Source organism: Salmo salar, chromosome ssa10 (assembly GCF_905237065.1).
Source record: "Salmo salar chromosome ssa10, Ssal_v3.1, whole genome shotgun sequence".
NCBI lineage: Eukaryota > Metazoa > Chordata > Actinopteri > Salmoniformes > Salmonidae > Salmo > Salmo salar.
In genome coordinates, this window is record NC_059451.1 from 19,869,392 (window position 1) to 19,884,738 (window position 15,347).

Genomic DNA, 15,347 nt, shown 5'->3' on the forward strand with positions numbered 1-15,347 from the left:
CTGAAACACTTTATCGCTTTTGGCAAGTGGCCACTCAGAGTACTATGGGCTTAGGCGCGTGCCCGCTTCGACCGAATGGTTTCTTTTCCTTTGTCTGTTTATCTAAACGCAGATTCCCGGTCGGAATATTATCGCTTTTTTATGAGAAAAATGGCATAAAAATTGATTTTAAACAGCGGTTGACATGCTTCGAAGTACGGTAATGGAATATTTAGAATTCTTTTGTCACGAATTGCGCCATGCTCGTCACCCTTATTTAGCCTTTAGGATAGTGTCTAGAACACGCACGAACAAAACGCCGCTGTTTGGATATAACGATGGATTATTTTGGACCAAACCAACATTTGTTATTGAAGTAGAAGTCCTGGGAGTGCATTCTGACGAAGACAACAAAGGTAAGAACATTTTTCTTATAGTAAATCTGACTTTGATGAGTGCTAAACCTGCTGGGTGTCTAAATAGCTAGCCCTGTGATGCCGGGCTATCTACTGAGAATATTGCAAAATGTGCTTTCACCGAAAAGCTATTTTAAAATCGGACATATCGAGTGCATAGAGGAGTTCTGTATGTATAATTCTTAAAATAATTGTTATGCTTTTTGTGAACGTTTATGGTGAGTAATTTAGTAAATTCACCGGCAGTGTTCGGTGGGAATGCTAGTCACATGCTAATGTAAAAAGCTGGTTTTTGATATAAATATGAACTTGATTGAACAAAACATGCATGTATTGTATAACATAATGTCCTAGGGTTGTCATCTGATGAAGATCATCAAAGGTTAGTGCTACATTTAGCTGTGGTTTGGGTTTATGTGACATATGTTAGCTTGAAAAATGGGTGTCTGATTATTTCTGGCTTGGTACTCTGCTGACATAATCTAATGTTTTGCTTTCGTTGTAAAGCCTTTTTGAAATCGGACAGTGTGGTTAGATTAACGAGAGTCTTGTCTTTAAATAGCTGTAAAATAGTCATATGTTTGAGAAATTGAAGTAATAGGATTTTTAAGGTTTTGAAAATCGCACCACAGGCTGCAAGTGGCTGTTACGTAGGTGGGACGAATTCGTTAATCGGTTAACCTCCCTGGGCTAGGTGGAACGTTTGCGTCCCACCCTAGTCAACAGCCAGTGGAATCGCGTGGCGCGAAATACAAATAGCTCAAAAATGCTATAACTTCATTTTCTCAAACATATGACTATTTTACACCATTTTAAAAGACAAGACTCTCGTTAATCTAACCACATTGTCCGATTTCAAAAAGGCTTTACAGCGAAAGCAAAACAGATTATGTCAGGAGAGTACCCTGCCAAAAAGAATCACACAGCCATTTTCAAAGCAAGCATATATGTCACAAAAACCAAAACCACAGCTAAATGCAGCACTAACCTTTGATTATCTTCATCAGATGACACTCCTAGGACATTATGTTATACAATACATGCATGTTTTGTTCAATCAAGTTCATATTTCTATCAAAAAACAGCTTTTTACATTAGCATGTGATGTTCAGAACTAGCATACCCACTGAAAACTTCCTGTGAATTTACTAAATTACTCATGATAAACGTTCACAAAATACATAACAATTATTTTAAGAATTATAGATACAGAACTCCTTTATGCAATCGCTATGTCATATTTTAAAATAGCTTTTCGGCGAAAGAACATTTTGCAATATATTCTGAGTACATAGCTCGGCCATCACGGCTAGCTATTTTGACACCCACCAAGTTTGGGACAACCTAAACTCAGAATTACTATTAGAAAAATTGGATTACCTTTGCTGTTCTTCGTCAGAATGCACTCCCAGGACTTCTACTTCAACAACAAATGTTGTTTTGGTTCCAAATAATCCATAGTTATATTCAAATAGCTCCGTTTTGTTCGTGCATTCAGGTCACTATCCGAAGGGTGACGTGCGAGCGCATTTCGTGACAAAAATTTTCCAAATATTCCATTACCGTACTTACAAGCATGTCAAACGCTGTTTAAAATCAATTTCTATGCGATTTTTCTCGTAAAATAGCGATAATTTTCCAACCGGGCAACGTTGTATTCATTCAAAAGCTGAAAGAAAAAAATGGAGTAGTCTCGTGAACGCACATCTCAGTCTCACTGTCCCCAGGCTGACCACTCACAAACAGAGCTGCTGTTCTTTGCCCAGAGACAGCAGACACCCCATTCCACTTTCTGGCGGCTTTAGAGAGCCAATGGAAGCCTTAGAACATGTCACGTTACAGCACAGATGCTGTATTTTCGATAGAGATGCATTAGAAGGACAACAAATTGTCAGACAGGGCTCTTCCTGTATGCAATCTTCTCAGGTTTTGGCCTGCCATATGAGTTCTGTTATACTCACAGACACCATTCAAATAGTTTTAGAAACTTTGGAGTGTTTTCTATCCAAATCTACTAATTATATGCATATTCTCGTTTCTGGGCAAGAGTAGTAACCAGTTTAAATCGGGTACATTTTTTTATCCGGCCGTGCAAATACTGCCCCCTAGCCCAGACAGGTTAAAGTATTTTTACTTAAGTAGTTTTGGTATCGGTACTTTAATATTTATATTTTTGACAAAATACTAAACAAATGCTTCGTTTGTAAATTATGTCTGAGTGTTGGAGTGTGCCGTCTGATTTGCTTAATATAAGGAAGTTGAAATGATTTATACTTTTACTTTTGATACTTAAGTACATTTTAGCAATTCCATTTACTTTTGATACTTAAGTATATTTAAACCAAATACTTTTACTGAAGTAGTATTTTACTGGGTGACTTTTACTTAAGTCATTTTCTATTAAGGCATCTTTACTTTTACTAAAGTATGACAATTGAGTACTTTTTCCATCACTGCCACAAGGGATCCATCACCAGGGAGAGGAGTAAGAGAGTTATGCTCCTTTTTCACCAGGTCAGAAAAGAGAGCGCTTATGTCACATACAGTAGCATTACATTAGCCTGGTCCCAGATCTGAATGTGATTAAGACAATTCCCCCAGTGTCTGTCGTCACGCAGACAAGTATGCTAAAGTACATATACAGATCTGAGCGAGTTGACATAAACCATCCACACAATAATTACAATCCTCTGCACCAGCAGTACTACACTAATCTTTCTCCATAAATTAACTACTAATGAAAACAGCCCATTCGCTCTACAGTTTTTACACACACACATCATTGATGAGAGAGAATGAGAAATGGCAGCTAATTTGCAATCATCTATTTCTGTAGGCACTCATGGGAATGCTCTGCGTAAATGCAAAAGTACATGGCATGTTTTGTTATTTATGAATGCAAATACTCCTCATGCTATGGATACATTTCCAGCTACTTTATAAATACCTTAATTGTTGTTGGGTATGTGTTAAATTAGACATCTTAAAATGTCACTGCCCACAATCTAGGCTAGCTTGGACAATGACACATATGTTATTCATCTTCATCCATCAATGTGGTTGTTAATACTTCCCTCATATTTCCTTCCTGGATCAGTCCCATGATGAAATGACAATGTTTGATTTTCAGAGGATGTTGCCATACTCCTCAGCTGTCCACAACCTACTGCAAGGCACAGCATTGAGCTCTCCACCATTTCAATCATCTTCAGAATGGCTCATGTGGCCGAGACACACATAGGACATAGCCAACCAGAAAAGGCTCAGTGTTTTGACTCTGTAGTAGGAACAGTATACCCCTTTTACCTCCAAAAGCCATGGCTTTGCCGGATCAAGTTCATGTTTAATACATGGACCATTACCTAATGAAGGCCAGATTCCAGGAAGGGCTGGAACAGTCAAACCCATTACACAACCCTGACTCCACAACTCTACATTTTTCACTCTTGCTCGAATCAGCCCAGAGGTCATAAATGAAATTGATCACTAGCTCCGGCCTGAGCGGAGAAGGGGGGGTGGTAGCACAAAAAGTCCACGTCGGGCTGTTTGGGTGCATTAAAATCACAGCAGTGCTCACCCTGCTCTCCGTCCCTTCTGCTACTCCTGCCTGCGCTCGACAACAACAGAGCCTTGTGCCCTTCGGAGCCCACTCTGAGGTAGTGACCGGGAGCAAGACTGTGGCTCAACTCACTCAGCCTAGCAGCAAGACATCAACAACCATTAAGATTTTGGTTTTAGCACATTTATAAAACAAGGTTATCTAGGACTACATCCTCCGGAAGACTTAGCTTAAATGTTTGTTTGTTTTCATCTTCAATACAAAGAAGTCAACATTTTGCATTTATTCTTCATGTAAGATCCATTTTATCAACACCGCTGTTTCACAGGACATGACAAAAGAGGAACAATGGAGTATAATTTTTTTTACAATGACATGATGTCAACACGTCATCATGAAGAGAACCGGTGTCTATTGATCGAGCTCTGGGGTACACTGCCGCCTGAGAGAAGAGAGTGCGGAAACATGTGGTTTTCACTCAGTAGGCCTATTCCTGCATTACACTCCAATAGTTAAACAGCTTGTCTGCTGCCATTAAGATCCAGTGGCCGTGGGGAATGAGAGCGAGGTGGTTAGACATTCACAACACCAAGGCCGGTGACCATGTCACTGGATAGTCAGGAAGCTCAGCAACACAGCATATCATTCACTTCACAATCAGTAAATAGCATCCCTCACAAGGGGAAACAAATTAATTGAAAAAGTAGCCATGGCAACCTGTGTCAAGGTTAGCATTTTCCCTGACTATCCTGCAGGCAGCAAAGTGACTGTGGCAATTGTACTCTGCTGGGGGGAAAAAAATGTGTTAAGTGGCTACAGATTTGTGAGAGAATGGTCATTTGAGTTCTTCATGGGCAATTACCCTTACTTGTACCTCCAAGGAATCCAGAGACCGGGTAAGAGGGTCTATCTCAACTGCCAGCCAGAACTACCAAACGAGCTAAAAGCCTTTTATGCTTGTGTCGAGGAATATAACACTGTGGCATGCGTGAAAGACCCTGTTTTTGACTGGATGACTGTGATCTCACTCTCCATGGCCAATGTAAGCAAAACATTTAAACAGGTTAACAATCACAAGGCCTCCGTGCCAGCGGGAATACCAGGGTGCATTCTCAAAGCATGAACAGACCAGCTGGTAAGTGACTACACAGACATCAATCTCTCCTTGTCCCAGTCTGTAATCCCAACATGTTTCAAACTGGCCACCATTATCACTGTTCCCAAGATCTCCAAGGTACCCTGCCAAAATGACTATCACCCTGTAGTACTCACATTTGTAATTATGAAGTGCTTTGAAACGCTGGTCATGACACACATCAACACCATCATCCCTGACCCACTCCAATTCACATACCGCAATTTCAATTGCACTCCACACTGCCCTCTACCACCTGGACAAGAGAGGAAATAACTAACTACGTGAGAATGCTGTTCATAGACTACAGCTCAGCATTCAAAACCATAGTCCCCTCCAAGCTCATCACCAAGCTAGGGACCCTGGGACTGAACCACTCCCTCTGGAACACGATCCTGGACTTCCTGACGGGCTGGCCCCAGGTGGTGAGGGTAGGTAACAACACCTCCACCACGCTGACCTTCAACACCCCTGAGGGGAACCTGTGTTGAAGGTCAGGGTGGCTAGGTACCAAGCTAAAGCTAGCTACCCCAGAAGTTGCGGTCGAACAAATTATGCTTTACTACCAACGCGGTATCGTAAACACATCGTTCATGACTGGGGTTTGCTTGTTTGCAGACTTTTTTGTACAGCTTTGACAGTGCTACTGTATCTTTTTTGACACGCAAACACCCAAACGTTCCATAGTATGTATGTCGTAAAGCTATTTCTGTGTAATTCCAGTAGGGCAACATCTGAAAAACAGCGCACTTGGTAGTGTACCAGTGCTCGACCAGTCGGCGAAAGCCAACATCACCCACTACAGAGAATGGTTGATTGTCAAGAGCAATGAACTCCAATATCTTGGCGTTAATGGATTTTGTCTTTGAGTTCTCGCTGAACTATTCTTACTCTTTCAAATGACTGCTCGATCCACACAGCAGACATTGTGTGAGCTAGGTTAGGAATGCTGTGTTGCACGTGTAGCGCAAAATTTTACATGGCGTCATTACATCATGTACCTACGTTATATAGATATGCACGGTAGATTTGACATCGGTTTTTATCATCGGCCGATACCGATGTTGGCATTTTTAGCTAAGATATATCGGAATCGGCAGATAATGCATCCCTAGTTAAATAAACAACTAAATATTTTTGGGTATTTTCTGGAATTCTGTTCTGTTTTATTTAATTTTTTTACTCAATTAGTGTTGCATGGTATACCGTACGATTCATATAGGCCTAATGTAAGCCACATTTTTTTTAAAAGCACCATTTCTGGTGCTCCTTAAATTATGTTTGGTGACTAACGTTTTAAAAGTTGGGAGCAGTGTGTGTTTGTGGGAGAGAGAGAGAGAGAGAGAGAGAGAGAGAGAGAGAGAGGTGTGTGCGCGTGTTGATGAAAGTGAGGGAGACGGAGTGTGTGTGAAGGGACGGAGAGAATATGTGTTAACTGAAGAGTAATTAACCTGTTAGGGCTAGGGGGCAGTATTTGCACGGCTGGATAAAAAAAATGTACCCGATTTAATCTGGTTACTAATCCTACCCAGTAACTAGAATATGCATATACTTATTATATATGGATAGAAAACACTCTAAAGTTTCTAAAACTGTTTGAATGGTGTCTGTGAGTATAACAGAACTCATTTGGCAGGCAAAACCCTGAGACATTTTCTGACAGGAAGTGGATACCTGATGTGTTGTATTACCTTTAAACCTATCCCATTGAAAAACACAGGGGCTGAGGAATATTTTGGCACTTCCTATTGCTTCCACTAGATGTCACCAGCCTTTACAAAGTGTTTTGAGTCTTCTGGAGGGAGATCTGACTGAACAAGAGCCATGGAACGATGATGGCCCATTAGACACCTGGCGCGCGAGTTCATGTTGGGTACCCTCGTTCCAATACGTTATAAAAGAGTATGCATTCGTCCACCTTGAATATTATTCATGTTCTGGTTAAAAAAAGGCCCTAATGATTTATGCTATACAACGTTTGACATGTTTGAACGAACGTAAATATATTTTTTCCCCTCATTCATGACGAGAAGTCCGGCTGGCTTAGATCATGTGCTAACAAGACGGAGATTTTTGGACATAAATGATGAGCTTTTTTGAACAAAACTACATTCGTTATGGACCTGTGATACCTGGAAGTGACATCTGATGAAGAGAATCAAAGGTAATGGATTATTTACATAGTATTTTCGATTTTAGATCTCCCCAACATGACGTCTAGTCTGTATCGCAACGCGTATTTTTCTGGGCGCAGTGCTCAGATTATTGCAAAGTGTGATTTCCCAGTAAGGTTATTTTTAAATCTGGCAAGTTGATTGCGTTCAAGAGATGTAAATCTATAATTCTTTAAATGACAATATAATATTTTACCAATGTTTTCTAATTTTAATTATTTAATTTGTGGTGTTGACTTGACTGCCGGTTATTGGAGGGAAACGATTTCCTCAACATCAATGCCATAGTAAAACGCTGTTTTTGGATATAAATATGAACTTGATAGAACTAAAAATGCATGCATTGTCTAACATAATGTCCTAGGAGTGTCATCTGATGGAGATTGTAAAAGGTTAGTGCATCATTTTAGCTGGTTTTATGGTTTTGGTGACCCTGTCTTTGAATTGACAAAACATTACACACAACTCTTGTAAATGTACTGTCCTAACATACTCTAAATTTATGCTTTCGCCGTAAAACCTTTTTGAAATCGTAAAACGTGGTTAGATTAAGGAGATGTTTATCTTTCAAAGGGTGTAAAATAGTTGTATGTTTGAAAAATTTGAATTTTGACATTTATTTGGATTCAAATTTGCCGCTCTTGAAATGCACCTGCTGTTGATGGAGTGCACCACGGGGGGGACACTAGCGTCCCACCTAGCCCATAGAGGTTAAGGTTTCATGCAGTGTTTTCCCTTTGACACGACATGCAGATCCTTATGCATGTACAGTACCAGTCAAAAGTCTGGACACATAGGGCCTCCCGAGTGGCACAGTGGTCTAAGGCACTGCATCACAGTGCCACTAGAGATCTGGTTCGACCGGGAGACCCATGAGGCTGCGCACAATTGGCCCAGCGTCGTCATGGTTAGGGGAGGGTTTGGCCGGCAGGGATGTTCTTGCCCCATCGAGGACTAGGTGGCTCCTATGGTGGGCTGGGCGCAATGCACGCTGACAGTCGCCAGATGTACAGTGTTTCCGCCGACACATTGGTGTGGCTGGCTTCCGGGTTAAGCAGGCTGTGTGTCAAGAAGCAGTGCGGCTTGGCTGGGTTTCAGAGGACGCACGGTTCTCGACCTTCGCCTTTCGAGTACATATGAGAGTTCCAGCGTGGGACAAGACTACCAATTGGATACCATAAAATTGGGGAGAAAAGAAGGTAAAATAATACATTAAAAATACAAAAAAAGTTCAGATACCTACTCATTGAATGAAAAACTCATCAAGGAAAAGGGTGGTTACTTTGAAGAATCTCATATATAAAATAAATTGATTTGTTTAATCTTTTTTTGGTTACTACATGATTCCATGTGTCATTTCATAGTTTTAATGTCTTCACTATTATTTTACAATGTAGAAAATAGTAAAAATAAAGAAATACCCTTGAATGAGTAGGTGTGTCCAAACTTTTGACTGGTACTGTATATCACATGAGGTTGGTGGCAATTTAACTGGGGAGGACGGGCTCGTGGTAATTAGATGTCGACCGATTATGATTTTTCAGTGCCGATACCGATTATTGGAGGCCAAAAACCGCCGATACCGATTAATCGGCCAATTTTTTAAATATATTTTTTTATTTATTTATAATAATGATAATTACAACAATACTGAATGAACACGTATTTTAACTTAATATAATACATCAATAAAATCAATTTAGCCTCAAATAAATAATGAACCATGTTCAATTTGGTTTAAATAATGCAAAAACAAAGTGTTGGAGAAGAAAGTAAAAGTGCAATATGTGCCATGTAAAAAAGCTAACGTTTAAGTTCCTTGTTCAGAACATGGGAACATATGAAAGCTGGTGGTTCCTTGTAACATGCGTCTTCAATATTCCCAGGTAAATTTTAGGTTGTAGTTATTATAGGAATTATAGGATTATTTCTCTCTATACGATTTGTATTTCATATACCTTTGACTATTGGATGTTCTTATAGGCACTTTAGTATTGCCAGTGTAACAGTATAGCATCCGTCTCTCTCCTCACTCCTACCTGGGCTTGAACCAGGAACACATCGACAACAGCCACCCTCGAAGCAGCGTTACCCATGCAGAGGAGGGGAAACAACTACTCCAAGTCTCAGAGCGAGTGACGTTTGAAACGCTATTAGCGCGCACCCTGCTAACCATTTCACATCGGTTACACCAGCCTAATCTTGGGAGTTGACAGGCTTGAAGGGGTGGGTATAATTTCTGGAACATTCCAACAGGAATCTGTTCCAAAAAACGTTAAGTAAAAGGTTGCCAACCAACAACGCATACAAAGTAGCAACGCATACAAACCTAGCTAACTAGCTGCCAGATAGGCATCAACTCACCACGTAGCTTATTCTTAATGTTTGTCTATAGGCAACCAGAGTGAGGACAGACATTTTTCGGAATAAACGTGATGAGTGAAAAACGCAATGAAATACACCACTCACTACCCGGTATCTTATTCTGCCGCTATACAACTTTGTATGCGTTGTTTTTTGGCAACCTTGTTATTTCCGAAGTTTTTGGAATAGATTCCTGCTGGAACGTTCCACAAATCATACCCACCCGGTTTGAAGTCATAAACAGCTTTTAACACAGCGAAGAGCTGCTGGCAAAACGCACGAAAGTGCTGTCTGAATGAATGCTTACGAGTTATGTTATGTCAATGTTATGTCATAATTACGTAAAATTCTGGCAAATTAGTTTGCAACGAGCCAAGCGGCCCAAACTGTTGCATATACCCTGACTCTGCGTGCAATGAACGCTAGAGATGTGACAATTTCATGTTAGCAGGCAATATTAACTAAATATGCAGGTTTAAAAATCTATACTTGTTTATTGATTTTAAAGAAAGGCATTGATGTTTATGGTTAGGTACATTGGTGCAACGACAGTGCTTTATTCGCAAATGCGCTTGTTAAATCAACACCCGTTTGGCGAAATAGGCTATGATTCAATGATTAATTAACAGGCACCGCATCGATTATATGCAATGCAGGACACGTTAGATAAACTAGTAATATCATCAACCATGTGTAGTTAACTAGTGATTATGTTAAGATTGATAGTTTTTTATTAGATAAGTTTAATGCTTGCTAGCAACTTACCTTGGCTTCTTGCTGCCCTCGCGTAACAGGTAGTCAGCCTGCCATGCAGGCTCCTCGTGCGTTGGATTGGATTAGTAACCGGAAGGTTGCAAAAACGAATCCCCCCTGAACAAGGCAGTTAACCCCCGTTCCTAGGCCGTCATTGAAAATAAGAATGTGTTCTTAACCTGACTTGCCTAGTTAAATAAAGGTGTAAAAAAAATGGGGGGAAAAGTCCCTAAAAAGGGGGGGGAAAAAAAATTGGGAAAATAATTTTAAAAAGTAAAATAAACAAAATTGTAAAAAAATATTTTTCAAATAATACAAAAAAAAAAAACATTTTCGGCAAATCGGTGGGCAAAAATACCGATTACCGATTGTTATGAAAACTTGAAATCGGCCCTAATTAATCGGTCGACCTCTAGTGGTAATAGCTGGAGCGCATTAGGTGGAGTGGAATGTATCAAACATGGTTTCTATGCGTTTGATGCCAATCCATTTGCATGGCTCTAGCCATTATTATGAGCTGTCCTCCCTTCAGCAGCCTCCGCTGGTGTATGTATATTCCTTCCTCCCATTTCTCCAGCCAAATCACAGGTAGGACTTAGCAAATATTAGCAAATCAGCCATTCTACGCAGTATTCTATTATACACTGAAAAGTGTGAAGTTTAATTCAATGTGTTGTATTGAGTAGAAGGGTTCATTTCAGTGACAGGTTTTTGTAGAACATTTAAAAAATGTGACCAAGCATCTGGGGCGAACAGGATGCTAGGCCACATTTTTCCCCCCCACTGTGGTATCGCGATAGTACGTGGTATCTTATTTGTAAAATGTTGGTATCTTGACAAGCCTACTCAATAGAGAAACAATGAAAATGGACCTTCTTGGCACATGTCAATGCATAACCTGTCTGGGCTAGGGGGCAGTATTTTCACGGCCGGATAAAAAACGTACCCGATTTAAACTGGTTACTACTCTTGCCCAGAAACGAGAATACGCATATTATCAATAGATTTGGATAGAAAACACTAAAGTTTCTAAAACTGTTTGAATGGTGTCTGTGAGTATAACAGAACTCATATGGCAGGCAAAAACCTGAGAAGATTCCAAGTAGGAAGTGGCCTGTCTGCAATTTTGTAGTTCTCCTTTTGCCTGTCTATCGAAACTACAGTATCCGTGGGGTTATGTTGCACTTTCTAAGGCTTCCATTGGCTCTCTAAAGCCGCCAGAAAGCGGATTGAGGCGTTTCCTGTCTCTGGGCAAAGTATAGTAACTCAGTTTGTCAGTGGTCTGCCTGAGGACAAAGGGAATGGAAATGCGCATTCACGAGACCTCGCCATTTTTTATTTTCGTCTTTGAATGAATACAGTATTGTCCGGTTGGAAAATTATCGCTATTTTATGAGAAAAATACATTTTAAACAGCGTTTGCCATGCTTCTAAGTACAGTAATGGAACATTTTGAATTTTTTTGTCTCGAAATGCGCTCGCGCGTTACCCTTTGGATAGTGACCTGAACGCTCGAACAAAACGGGGGTATTTGCACATAACTATGGATTATTTGGAACAAAAACAACATTTGTTGTTGAAGTAGAAGTCCTGGGAGTGCATTCTGACGAAGAACAGCAAAGGTAATCCAATTTTTCTAATAGTAATTCTGAGTTTAGGTTGCCTCGAACTTGGCGGGTGTCAAATTAGCTAGCCGTGATGGCCGAGCTATGTACTCAGAATATTGCAAAATGTGCTTTCGCCGAAAAGCTAATTTAAAATCTGACATAGCGATTGCATAAAGGAGTTCTGTATCTATAATTCTTAAAATAATTGTTATGTATTTTGTGAACGTTTATCATGAGTAATTTAGTAAATTCACCGGAAGTTTTGGATGGGAATGCTAGTTGTGAACATCACATGCTAATGTAAAAAGCTGTTTTTTGATAGAAATATGAACTTGATTGAACAAAACATGCATGTAACATAATGTCCTAGGAGTGTCATCTGATGAAGATCATCAAAGGTTAGTGCTGCATTTAGCTGTGGTTTTGGTTTTTGTGACATATGCATGCTTTGAAAATGGCTGTGTGATTATTTTTGGCAGGGTACTCTCCTGACATAATCTAACGTTTTGGCTTTTTGAAATGAGACAGTGTGGTTAGATTAACTTGTCTTTAAAATGGTGTAAAATAGACATATGTTTGAGAAATTGAAGTTATATATGAGGTATTTGTATTTCACGCCACACGATTCCACTGGCTGATTGCCCAGGGAGGTTAACTAGGCAAGTCAGTTAAGAACAAATTCTTATTTTCAATGACGGCCTAGTGGGTTAACTGCCTGTTCAGGGGCAGAACGACAGATTTGAACCTTGTCAGCTCGGGGATTCGAACTTGCAACCTTTCGGTAACTAGTCCAACGCTCTAACCACTAGGCTACGCTGCCGCCCCGCATTAAGCAAGAGATGAATGTCTCAGTCTAGCAATGTTTCTGCTATTGGGCCTACTGCTGCAGCACAAGTCATGGCAGAATTTGGAACCCAATTGATACAAATAATCATGATATCTTTGTCATTTAAGCCTACTTTGCACTTAGCAAGTAATTAAGAAGGTTTTGGGGTAAAGTCTGTCTAACCACAAGACTGTTATCATTAGCATCGGTAACTGGCTACACTCGGGAGTGAAACAAATGTGCGCACCAAACAGACATAAGCAATATTGCTGGAAATTAACTGGCAGATTGTGTTACGTTTGGCTTTTTAAGCCAATAGTGGCTAACCGGGAGTGGGATAATTTCAATGTAGCTTTGATTGGATAGTAGCTGGGAACTTTATGTTTATGACAGTATGCGATGGAACACATGATAAAATGTATGTACTTTCAGAATTGATTGGCAATCTACCTGTTGCAGACCCCTGCACTAGACCATATTTTTTTTTGGGGGGGGGACAACTCCCAAGTGGCACAGCATCTCAGTGCTAGAGGCTTCACTACAGACCCTTGTTCGCTTCCAGGCTGTATCACAACCGGCCGAGATTGGGAGTACCATAGGGCGGCGCGCAATTGGCCCAGCGTTGTCCGGGATAGGGTTTGGCCAAAATGTGTTCTTAATTCACTTGCCTAGCTAAATAAAGGTTAACTAAAATTAACACACACACACACTTGACACTTCCACACACATACCGACAACAAACACATCACACACAATTTGCTGCTGATACACTGTTCTTTATTTGACTCTTATTACTATCTATCCTGATGCCTTGTCACTTTACCCTTCCTACAGGAAGATACAATATCTACCTCAAATACCTCGTACCTCCGCACACTGATCTGGTACTCCCTGTATATTTTATTTTATCTTTATTTAACTAGGCAAGTCAGTTAAGAACAAATTATTATTTTCAATGACGGCCTAGTGGGTTAACTGCCTTGTTCAGGGGCAGAACGACAGATTTGTACCTTGTCAGCTCGGGGATTCGAACTTGCAACCTTTCGGTTACTAGTCCAACGCTCTAACCACTAGCTCCATTCTTATGCATTTTATTCCTCGTGTTGATATTTTGAAACTCTATTGTTGCGAAGGTCTCATAAGCAAGCTAGCATTTCACTCTAAAATCGACAAGCTGACAAATACAATTTGATACATAAAAAAAGCAGTATCAACTGCAGGCAGACTCAATAGCTAACATTTCTACGGCTAGGGCTATAAAGTTCCACTAGTTTTACACATACTCAGATAAGCATGACTAACGCGTAGGGGGTCAATGCCTCCTCACAGCTGTCCGTGATCTACAATCCAGGCAAGCTAGTGACACATATCGCCTCCAGCTATTCCCCCTACTCCACTCTCTAGGTTAGCTAACTTAGCAGTGCAAATACAGAGATAGCTTGTTAGCTACCACTAGCCAGGCCAAGGTGTTAGCTGAGTTAGTTAGTACCACAAAGCGTTAGCAATACTAGCTGGGTAAGAGATAACGACAGCAAAACGAAAATGTACAACTTTGCGAACCTCAACCTGGACAAACAAAAATATGGACATTCCACAACATTTCAGCAGCATTAACTATGAAAAAAAAAATATATATACATTCACCAATGTTACTTAGCTAAACAAATTGGTGCTATCAAAGTGCGACGACAAACTAGCCTGACTACCAAGCTAACTAAAATCAAGCTGCTTGACAAGGCTCGAGCCGCTGGAGTTTGGAATTGATAGCTAACAGTAGCTAGCTAGCTAACATTCGCTGCCGATGTGTCGCTCGCACCGTGTTTTATCTTTCTGAAACGCTTAAATTAAACTTACCACGAATGTGTTACTTATTCTAAATCCCAGCTCAGATCACACGTATGTTTTCAATCGAATTCCTGAGTTAAATGAACCGAAACAAGGAATTCGATCCAACTTATTATTTTCAGTTGTTTCTTCACTTCCTGATAGACGCTGCCATTTTGAATTGAAAGCAGATAGTTCCGCTGCTGTCGTCACACTGTGGGCTACTCTGTGATTGTGGCTTGAGGTTCGTGGATAACAAACAGCATACTTTATCTGCCGAAGTAACTTTGACAATTAAAAACGAAAAGAACAATAAATAAGTACAGAAAACACTACAAGAAATATTGTTAACACAATTTAGCCAATTCAAACACTACAGTCTATTGCCTACATTGCCTATTCTCCGCTGTTTTGAATAGGCCCTAAAATCAAAGATCACTACAGTGCTTACAACGCCTCCTGCTGGTTAAATTGAGCAATTCGAAAATCCTCTTCATGAGATTCATGGTGATGTGGGGAGTAAGTAAATACCCTCGCTCTGGCTAGAAACTCGTTGCAGGCTTTGAAAATAACAGTTTCTTACTTTTAATTAAATCTAATTTTATAAGGCACATACGCTGAATTCAACAGGTGTAGACCTTACAGTGAAATGCTTACTTACGAGCCCCTAACCAACAATGCAGTTTTTAAAAAAGTATACATATATACAT

At 40.2% G+C, this 15,347-nt stretch overlaps 1 protein-coding gene across 2 annotated transcripts in view; it reads right to left on the bottom strand.

The window, feature by feature from the left end:
• The window catches only part of LOC106613723 (protein strawberry notch homolog 2), a 118,211-nt gene extending 103,206 nt beyond the window's left edge, over window positions 1–15,005 (bottom strand). The window contains exon 1 of one of the 2 annotated variants that reach the window (XM_014216274.2): window positions 14,668–15,005. The gene's annotated coding sequence lies outside the window, so the exon portion shown is untranslated. The remainder of the gene's footprint in view (window positions 1–14,667) is intronic. The other variant, XM_014216273.2, reaches the window with a different exon arrangement.
• Window positions 15,006–15,347: the final 342 nt, after the last annotated feature.